Raw genomic sequence first — 11,439 nt, forward strand, 5'->3', positions numbered from 1 at the left:
ATCTGTGAGAGTACTCGTTTGTATGTGTTTTAGATCATCTTCACCACCACTTGCTGCTGCTGATGGGACAGTGGTTGGAAGTTGCAGTGCCAAACAAAGACTCGGATTAATGGAGTAATCAAACTTGACTGGAATATCTCTGAGAGTACTCGTTTCTATGTGTTTTAGATCATTTCAGAGTCTTATATATCTCCTCATGCTTTATGATGCAAGGAAATATCAAGATATTTAAAGTTAATTCAATATATACACAAGTGCGTGCGTGCGTGCGTGTGCGTTCGAGCTCTTACGTGTGTTTTGTCTATGTGTCAGGTATATAAATTTTATATTATTACTTGTTGTTAGATAAATATACACATTGTCCCGCCACATGGAGCTGTCTTTGAAATAAGAGTTGTTTATGGGTATGGTGCTCGATGGAATGAATATGGAAGTAAGTTTATTGGATTTTTAGAGCCATACTTGCAAGATGGTCACTCAAAAGGATTGAAGCATTATCCAGTCTTGCCAACACCATATCAGCCAACAACACCCGTGTAATTGAATACCACTTTTCCATTCTAGTTTGTGATTGTGTGTATTATTTGTATTTTTGGTATTTAGCTAACAACTAGTACTCATATTCATATAAATGTTTTATGTTGGATCTTGTGCGTTGGGGTGAGGATTTGTTGCAAAATATAAATAAGAAGACGATGAAGATGACATGATATAATAATTGCAAGAAAAAAACAAAGCATATGATTATTAATAATTGTTAGGCCAAATGCTGTCACTTTAAACAGTTTGGTAAATGCTTAATAATGGTTAAAGAAGAGAATAAAATGAGTAACAAATATTTAAGGAAAACAACTGATAACATAATAAATAATAAATTATTTATGCAAACCATTACAATAATCAAAATCACATAAGCTATGTTTTTTTTTCTTTATAAGCAAATTCATTGATAATGAGTAAAAGATGTACTCTATACTATAACAAAGTCCTAGGGCACGGGCACGGTTTCGTTGTTATCCTGAAGTCTGTATGATACCCATGTTTCCATCGGTACAGGCACTGGCACTCCTAGTGCGGTCTGGTTAACGGAGACTGGTGGTGGTGTTGCAGTAAAATACTTCCATATAATTATCCCCACTATTAATAGGATAATTTACCTCGCAGCATTAATTTGTTCTCTTGTTGGGTGTGATGTACCTTTAAGGGTCATTGATGTAAGCAGCTGGGATTTTCATATATTCCAATTAGGATTTTCACTTTTCTCGCACACAAATGAGTACTCCCATACATATAGTGAAAGTACAACTCCGGCCACTACTGCCAAATGCTTTGTCAGTAGTGGCACAACTCATGTCACTACTGACAAATGTTTTGTCAGTAGTGACTAGAGTTGTGATTTTCGCTATATCTGTGAGAGTACTCGTTTGTATGTGTTTTAGATCATCTTCACCACCACTTGCTGCTGCTGATGGGACAGTGGTTGGAAGTTGCAGTGCCAAACAAAGACTCGGATTAATGGATTAATCAAACTTGACTGGAATATCTGCGAGAGTACTCGTTTCTATGTGTTTTAGATCATTTCAAAGTCTTATATATCTCCTCATGCTTTATGATGCAAGGAAATATCAAGATATTTAAAGTTAATTCAATATATACACAAGTGCGTGCGTGCGTGCGTGCGTGTGCGTTCGAGCTCTTACGTGTGTTTTGTCTATGTATCAGGTATATAAATTTTATATTATTACTTGTTGTTAGATAAATATACACTTTGTCCCGCCACATGGAGCTATCTTTGAAATAAGAGTTGTTGATGGGTATGGTGCTCGATGGAATGAATATGGAAGTAAGTTTATTGGATTTTTAGAGCCATACTTGCAAGATGGTCACTAAAAAGGATTGAAGCATTATCCAGTCTTGCCAACACCATATCAGCCAACAACACCCGTGTAATTGAATACCACTTTTCCATTCTAGTTTGTGATTGTGTGTATTATTTGTATTTTTGGTATTTAGCTAACAACTAGTACTCATATTCATATAAATGTTTTATGTTGGATCTTGTGCGTTGGGGTGAGGATTTGTTGCAAAATATAAATAAGAAGACGATGAAGATGACATGATATAATAATTGCAAGAAAAAAACAAAGCATATGATTATTAATAATTGTTAGGCCAAATGTTGTTACTTTAAACAGTTTGCTAAATGCTTAATAATGGTTAAAGAAGAGAATAAAATGAGTAACAAATATTTAAGGAAAACAACTGATAACATAATAAATATTAAATTATTTATGCAAACCATTACAATAATCAAAATGACATAAGCTATATTTTTTTTTCTTTATAAGCAAATTCATTGATAATGAGTAAAAGATGTACTCTATACTATAACAAAGTCCTAGGGCACGGGCACGGTTTCGTTGTTATCCTGAAGTCTGTATGATACCCATGTTTCCATCGGTACAGGCACTGGCACTCCTAGTGCGGTCTGGTTAACGGAGACTGGTGGTGGTGTTGCAGTAAAATACTTCCATAGAATTATCCCCACTATTAATAGGATAATTTACCTCGCAGCATTAATTTGTTCTCTTGTTGGGTGTGATGTACCTTTAAGGGTCATTGATGTAAGCAGCTGGGATTTTCATATAATCCAATTAGGATTTTCACTTTTCTCGCACACAAATGAGTACTCCCATACATATAGTGAAAGTACAACTCCGGCCACTACTGCCAAATGCTTTGTCAGTAGTGGCACAACTCATCTCACTACTGGCAAATGTTTTGTCAGTAGTGACTAGAGTTATGATTTTCGCTATATCTGTGAGAATATTCGTTTGTATGTGTTTTAGATCATCTTCACCACCACTTGCTATTGCTGATGGGACAGTGGTTGGAAGTTGCAGTGCCAAACAAAGACTCAGATTAATGGAGTAATCAAACTTGACTGGAATATCTGCGAGAGTACTCGTTTCTATGTGTTTTAGATCATTTCAAAGTCTTATATATCTCCTCATGCTTTATGATGCAAGGAAATATCAAGATATTTAAAGTTAATTCAATATATACACAAGTGCGTGCGTGCGTGCGTGTGCGTTCGAGCTCTTACGTGTGTTTTGTCTATGTGTCAGGTATATAAATTTTATATTATTACTTGTTGTTAGATAAATATACACATTGTCCCGCCACATGGAGTTGTCTTTGAAATAAGAGTTGTTGATGGGTATGGTGCTCGATGGAATGAATATGGAAGTAAGTTTATTGGATTTTTAGAGCCATACTTGCAAGATGGTCACTCAAAAGGATTGAAGCATTATCTAGTCTTGCCAACACCATATCAGCCAACAACACCCGTGTAATTGAATACCACTATTCCATTCTAGTTTGTGATTGTGTGTATTATTTGTATTTTTGGTATTTAGCTAACAACTAGTACTCATATTCATATAAATGTTTTATGTTGGATCTTGTGCGTTGGGGTGAGGATTTGTTGCAAAATATAAATAAGAAGACAATGAAGATGACATGATATAATAATTGCAAGAAAAAAACAAAGCATATGATTATTAATAATTGTTAGGCCAAATGCTGTTACTTTAAACAGTTAGCAAAATGCTTAATAATGGTTAAAGAAGAGAATAAAATGAGTAACAAATATTTAAGGAAAACAACTGATAACATAATAAATATTAAATTATTTATGCAAACCATTACAATAATCAAAATCACATAAGCTATGTTTTTTTTCTTTATAAGCAAATTCATTGATAATGAGTAAAAGATGTACTCTATACTATAACAAGGTCCTAGGGCATGGGCACGGTTTCGTTGTTATCCCGAAGTCTGTATGATACCCATGTTTCCATCGGTACAGGCACTGGCACTCCTAGTGCGGTCTGGTTAACGGAGACTGGTGGTGGTTATGCAGTAAAATACTTCCATAGAATTATCCCCACTATTAATAGGATTATTTACCTCGCAGCATTAACTTGTTCTCTTGTTGGGTGTGATGTACCTTTAAGGGTCATTGATGTAAGCAGCTGGGATTTTCATATATTCCAATTAGGATTTTCACTTTTTTGCACACAAATGAGTACTCCCATACATATAGTGAAAGTACAACTCCAACTACTACTGCCAAATGCTTTATCAGTAGTGGCACAACTCATGTCACTACTGACAAATGTTTTGTCAGTAGTGACTAGAGTTGTGATTTTCGCTATATCTGTGAGAGTACTCGTTTGTATGTGTTTTAGATCATCTTCACCACCACTTGCTGCTGCTAATGGGACAGTGGTTGGAAGTTGCAGTGCCAAACAAAGACTCGGATTAATGGATTAATCAAACTTGACTGGAATATCTGTGAGAGTACTCGTTTCTATGTGTTTTAGATCATTTCAAAGTCTTATATATCTCCTCATGCTTTATGATGCAAGGAAATATCAAGATATTTAAAGTTAATTCAATATATATACAAGTGCGTGCGTGCGTGTGCATTCGAGCTCTTACGTGTGTTTTGTCTATGTGTCAGGTATATAAATTTTATATTATTACTTGTTGTTAGATAAATATACACATTGTCCCGCCACATGGAGTTGTCTTTGAAATAAGAGTTGTTGATGGGTATGGTGCTCGATGGAATGAATATGGAAGTAAGTTTATTGGATTTTTAGAGCCATACTTGCAAGATGGTCACTCAAAAGGATTGAAGCATTATCCAGTCTTGCCAACACCATATCAGCCAACAACACCCGTGTAATTGAATACCACTTTTCTATTCTAGTTTGTGATTGTGTGTATTAATTGTATTTTTGGTATTTAGCTAACAACTAGTACTCATATTCATATAAATGTTTTATGTTGGATCTTGTGCGTTGGGGTGAGGATTTGTTGCAAAATATAACTAAGAAGACGATGAAGATGACATGATATAATAATTGCAAGAAAAAACAAAGCATATGATTATTAATAATTGTTAGGCCAAATGCAGTCACTTTAAACAGTTTGCTAAATGCTTAATAATGGTTAAAGAAGAGATTATAATGAGTAACAAATATTTAAGGAAAACAACTGATAACATATTAAATATTAAATTATTTATGCAAACCATTACAATAATCAAAATCACATAAGCTATGTTTTTTTTTCTTTATAAGCAAATTCATTGATAATGAGTAAAAGATGTACTCTATACTATAACAAAGTCCTAGGGCACGGGCACGGTTTCGTTGTTATCCTGAAGTCTGTATGATACCCATGTTTCCATCGGTACAGGCACTGGCACTTCTAGTGCGGTCTGGTTAACGGAGACTGGAGGTGGTGTTGCAGTAAAATACTTCCTTAGAATTATCCCCACTATTAATAGGATTATTTACCTCACAGCATTAACTTGTTCTCTTGTTGGGTGTGATGTACCTTTAAGGGTCATTGATGTAAGCAGCTGGGATTTTCATATATTCCAATTAGGATTTTTACTTTTTTCGCACACAAATGAGTACTCCCATACATATAGTGAAAGTACAACTCCGACTACTACTGCCAAATGCTTTGTCAGAAGTGGCACAACTCATGTCACTACTGACAAATGTTTTGTCAGTAGTGACTAGAGTTGTGAATTTCGCTATATCTGTGAGAGTACTCGTTTGTATGTGTTTTAGATCATCTTCACCACCACTTGCTGCTGCTGATGGGACAGTGGTTGGAAGTTGCAGTGCCAAACAAAGACTCGGATTAATGGATTAATCAAACCTGACTGGAATATCTGTGAGAGTACTCGTTTCTATATGTTTTAGATCATTTCAAAGTCTTATATATCTCCTCATGCTTTATGATGCAAGGAAATATCAAGATATTTAAAGTTAATTCAATATATATACAAGTGCGTGCGTGCGTGTGCGTTCGAGCTCTTACGTGTCTTTTGTCTATGTGTCAGGTATATAAATTTTATATTATTACTTGTTGTTAGATAAATATACACATTGTCCCGCCACATGGAGCTGTCTTTGAAATAAGAGTTGTTGATGGGTATGGTGCTCGATGGAATGAATATGGAAGTAAGTTTATTGGATTTTTAGAGCAATACTTGCAAGATGCTCACTCAAAAGGATTGAAGCATTATCCAGTCTTGCCAACACCATATCAGCCAACAACACCCATGTAATTGAATACCACTTTTCCATTCTAGTTTGTGATTGTGTGTATTATTTGTATTTTTGGTATTTAGCTAACAACTAGTACTCATATTCATATAAATGTTTTATGTTGGATCTTGTGCGTTGGGGTGAGGATTTGTTGCAAAATATAAATAAGAAGACGATGAAGATGACATGATATAATAATTGCAAGAAAAAAACAAAGCATATGATTATTAATAATTGTTAGGCCAAATGCTGTCACTTTAAACAGTTTGCTAAATGCTTAATAATGGTTAAAGAAGAGAATAAAATGAGTAACAAATATTTAAGGAAAACAACTGATAACATAATAAATATTAAATTATTTATGCAAACCATTACAATAATCAAAATCACATAAGCTATGTTTTTTTTTCTTTATAAGCAAATTCATTGATAATGAGTAAAAGATGTACTATATACTATAACAAAGTCCTAGGGCACGGGCACGGTTTCGTTGTTATCCCGAAGTCTGTATGATACCCATGTTTCCATCGGTACAGGCACTGGCACTCCTAGTGCGGTCTGGTTAACGGAGACTGGTGGTGGTTATGCAGTAAAATACTTCCATAGAATTATCCCCACTATTAATAGGATTATTTACCTCGCAGCATTAACTTGTTCTCTTGTTGGGTGTGATGTACCTTTAAGGGTCATTGATGTAAGCAGCTGGGATTTTCATATATTCCAATTAGGATTTTCACTTTTGTCGCACACAAATGAGTACTCCCATACATATAGTGAAAGTACAACTCCGACTACTACTGCCAAATGCTTTGTCAGTAGTGGCACAACTCATGTCACTACTGACAAATGTTTTGTCAGTAGTGACTAGAGTTGTGATTTTTGCTATATCTGTGAGAGTACTCGTTTGTATGTGTTTTAGATCATCTTCACCACCACTTGCTGCTGCTGATGGGACAGTGGTTGGAAGTTGCAGTGCCAAACAAAGACTCGGATTAATGGATTAATCAAACTTGACTGGAATATCTGTGAGAGTACTCGTTTCTATGTGTTTTAGATCATTTCAAAGTCTTATATATCTCCTCATGCTTTATGATGCAAGGAAATATCAAGATATTTAAAGTTAATTCAATATATATACAAGTGCGTGCGTGTGCATTCGAGCTCTTACGTGTGTTTTGTCTATGTGTCAGGTATATAAATTTTATATTATTACTTGTTGTTAGATAAATATACACATTGTCCCGCCACATGGAGCTGTCTTTGAAATAAGAGTTGTTGATGGGTATGGTGCTCGATGGAATGAATATGGAAGTAAGTTTATTGGATTTTTAGAGCCATACTTGCAAGATGGTCACTCAAAAGGATTGAAGCATTATCCAGTCTTGCCAACACCATATCAGCCAACAACACCCGTGTAATTGAATACCACTTTTCCATTCTAGTTTGTGATTTTGTGTATTATTTGTATTTTTGGTATTTAGCTAACAACTAGTACTCATATTCATATAAATGTTTTATGTTGGATCTTGTGCGTTGGGGTGAGGATTTGTTGCAAAATATAAATAAGAAGACGATGAAGATGACATGATATAATAATTGCAAGAAAAAAACAAAACATATGATTATTAATAATTGTTAGGCCAAATGCTGTCACTTTAAACAGTTTGCTAAATGCTTAATAATGGTTAAAGAAGAGAATAAAATGAGTAACAAATATTTAAGGAAAACAACTGATAACATAATAAATATTAAATTATTTATGCAAACCATTACAATAATCAAAATCACATAAGCTATGTTTTTTTTTCTTTATAAGCAAATTCATTGATAAAGAGTAAAATATGTACTCTATACTATAACAAAGTCCTAGGGCACGAGCACGGTTTCGTTGTTATCCTGAAGTCTGTATGATACCCATGTTTCCATCGGTACAGGCACTGGCACTCCTAGTGCGGTCTGGTTAACGGAGACTGGTGGTGGTGTTGCAGTAAAATACTTCCATAGAATTATCCCCATTATTAATAGGATAATTTACCTCGCAGCATTAATTTGTTCTCTTATTGGGTGTGATGTACCTTTAAGGGTCATTGATGTAAGCAGCTGGGATTTTCATATATTCCAATTAGGATTTTCATTTTTCTCGCACACAAATGAGTACTCCCATACATATAGTGAAAGTACAACTCCGACCACTACTGCCAAATGCTTTGTCAGTAGTGGCACAACTCATGTCACTACTGACAAATGTTTTGTCAGTAGTGACTAGAGTTGTGATTTTCGCTATATCTGTGAGAGTACTCGTTTGTATGTGTTTTAGATCATCTTCACCACCACTTGCTGCTGCTGATGGGACAGTGGTTGGAAGTTGCAGTGCCAAACAAAGACTCAGATTAATGGAGTAATCAAACTTGACTAGAATATCTGTGAGAGTACTCGTTTCTATGTGTTTTAGATCATTTCAAAGTCTTATATATCTCCTCATGCTTTATGATGCAAGGAAATATCAAGATATTTAAAGTTAATTCAATATATACACAAGTGCGTGCGTGCGTGTGCGTTCGAGCTCTTACGTGCGTTTTGTCTATGTGTTAGGTATATAAATTTTATATTATTACTTGTTGTCAGATAAATATACACATTGTCCCGCCACATGGAGTTGTCTTTGAAATAAGAGTTGTTGATGGGTATGGTGCTCGATGGAATGAATATGGAAGTAAGTTTATTGGATTTTTAGAGCCATACTTGCAAGATGGTCACTCAAAAGGATTGAAGCATTATCCAGTCTTGCCAACACCATATCAGCCAACAACACCCGTGTAATTGAATACCACTTTTCTATTCTAATTTGGGATTGTGTGTATTATTTGTATTTTTGGTATTTAGCTAACAACTAGTACTCATATTCATATAAATGTTTTATGTTGGATCTTGTGCGTTGGGGTGAGGATTTGTTGCAAAATATAAATAAGAAGACGATGAAGATGACATGATATAATAATTGCAAGAAAAAACAAAGCATATGATTATTAATAATTGTTAGGCCAAATGCAGTCACTTTAAACAGTTTGCTAAATGCTTAATAATGGTTAAGGAAGAGAATAAAATGAGTAACAAATATTTAAGGAAAACAACTGATAACATAATAAATATTAAATTATTTATGCAAACCATTACAATAATCAAAATCACATAAGCTATGTTTTTTTTTCTTTATAAGCAAATTCATTGATAATGAGTAAAAGATGTACTCTATACTATAACAAAGTCCTAGGGCACGGGCACGGTTTCGTTGTTATTCTGAAGTCTGTATGATACCCATGTTTCCATCGGTACAGGCAATGGCACTTCTAGTGCGGTCTGGTTAACGGAGACTGGAGGTGGTGTTGCAGTAAAATACTTCCTCAGAATTATCCCCACTATTAATAGGATTATTTACCTCACAGCATTAACTTGTTTTCTTGTTGGGTGTGATGTACCTTTAAGGGTCATTGATGTAAGCAGCTGGGATTTTCATATATTCCAATTAGGATTTTCACTTTTTTCGCACACAAATGAGTACTCCCATACATATAGTGAAAGTACAACTCCGACTACTACTGCCAAATGCTTTGTCAGTAGTGGCACAACTCATGTCACTACTGACAAATGTTTTGTCAGTAGTGACTAGAGTTGTGATTTTCGCTATATCTGTGAGAGTACTCGTTTGTATGTGTTTTAGATCATCTTCACCACCACTTGTTGCTGCTGATGGGACAGTGGTTGGAAGTTGCAGTGCCAAACAAAGACTCGGATTAATGGATTAATCAAACTTGACTCGATCATTTCAAAGTCTTATATATCTCCTCATGCTTTATGATGCAAGGAAATATCAAGATATTTAAAGTTAATTCAATATATATACAAGTGCGTGCGTGCGTGTGCGTTCGAGCTCTTACGTGTGTTTTGTCTATGTGTCAGGTATATAAATTTTATATTATTACTTGTTGTTAGATAAATATACACATTGTCCCGCCACATGGAGCTGTCTTTGAAATAAGAGTTGTTGATGGGTATGGTGCTCGATGGAATGAATATGGAAGTAAGTTTATTGGATTTTTAGAGCCATACTTGCAAGATGGTCACTCAAAAGGATTGAAGCATTATCCAGTCTTGCCAACACCATATCAGCCAACAACACCCGTGTAATTGAATACCACTTTTCTATTCTAGTTTGTGATTGTGTGTATTATTTGTATTTTTGGTATTTAGCTAACAACTAGTACTCATATTCATATAAATGTTTTATGTTGGATCTTGTGCGTTCGGGTGAGGATTTGTTGCAAAATATAAATAAGAAGACGATGAAGATGACATGATATAATACTTGCAAGAAAAAACAAAGCATATGATTATTAATAATTGTTAGGCCAAATGCAGTCACTTTAAACAGTTTGCTAAATGCTTAATAATGGTTAAAGAAGAGAATAAAATGAGTAACAAATATTTAAGGAAAACAACTGATAACATAATAAATATTAAATTATTTATGCAAACCATTACAATAATCAAAATCACATAAGCTATGTTGTTTTTTCTTTATTAGCAAATTCATTGATAATGAGTAAAAGATGTACTTTATACTATAACAAAGTCCTAGGGCACGGGCACGGTTTCGTTGTTATCCTAAAGTCTGTATGATACCCATGTTTCCATCGGTACAGGCACTGGCACTTCTAGTGCGGTCTGGTTAACGGAGACTGGAGGTGGTGTTGCAGTAAAATACTTCCTTAGAATTATCCCCACTATTAATAGGATTATTTACCTCACAGCATTAACTTGTTCTCTAGTTGGGTGTGATGTACCTTTAAGGGTCATTGATGTAAGCAGCTGGGATTTTCATATATTCCAATTAGGATTTTCAATTTTTTCGCACACAAATGAGTACTCCCATACATATAGTGAAAGTACAACTCCGACTACTACTGCCAAATGCTTTGTCAGTAGTGGCACAACTCATGTCACTACTGACAAATGTTTTGTCAGTAGTGACTAGAGTTGTGATTTTCGCTATATCTGTGAGAGTACTCGTTTGCATGTGTTTTAGATCATCTTCACCACCACTTGCTGCTGCTGATGGGACAGTGGTTGGAAGTTGCAGTGCCAAACAAAGACTCGGATTAATGGATTAATCAAACTTGACTGGAATATCTGTGAGAGTACTCGTTTCTATGTGTTTTAGATCATTTCAAAGTCTTATATATCTCCTCATGCTTTATGATGCAAGGAAATATCAAGATATTTAAAGTTAATTCAATATATATAC

Source organism: Vicia villosa, linkage group LG4 (genome assembly GCF_029867415.1).
Source record: "Vicia villosa cultivar HV-30 ecotype Madison, WI linkage group LG4, Vvil1.0, whole genome shotgun sequence".
NCBI lineage: Eukaryota > Viridiplantae > Streptophyta > Magnoliopsida > Fabales > Fabaceae > Vicia > Vicia villosa.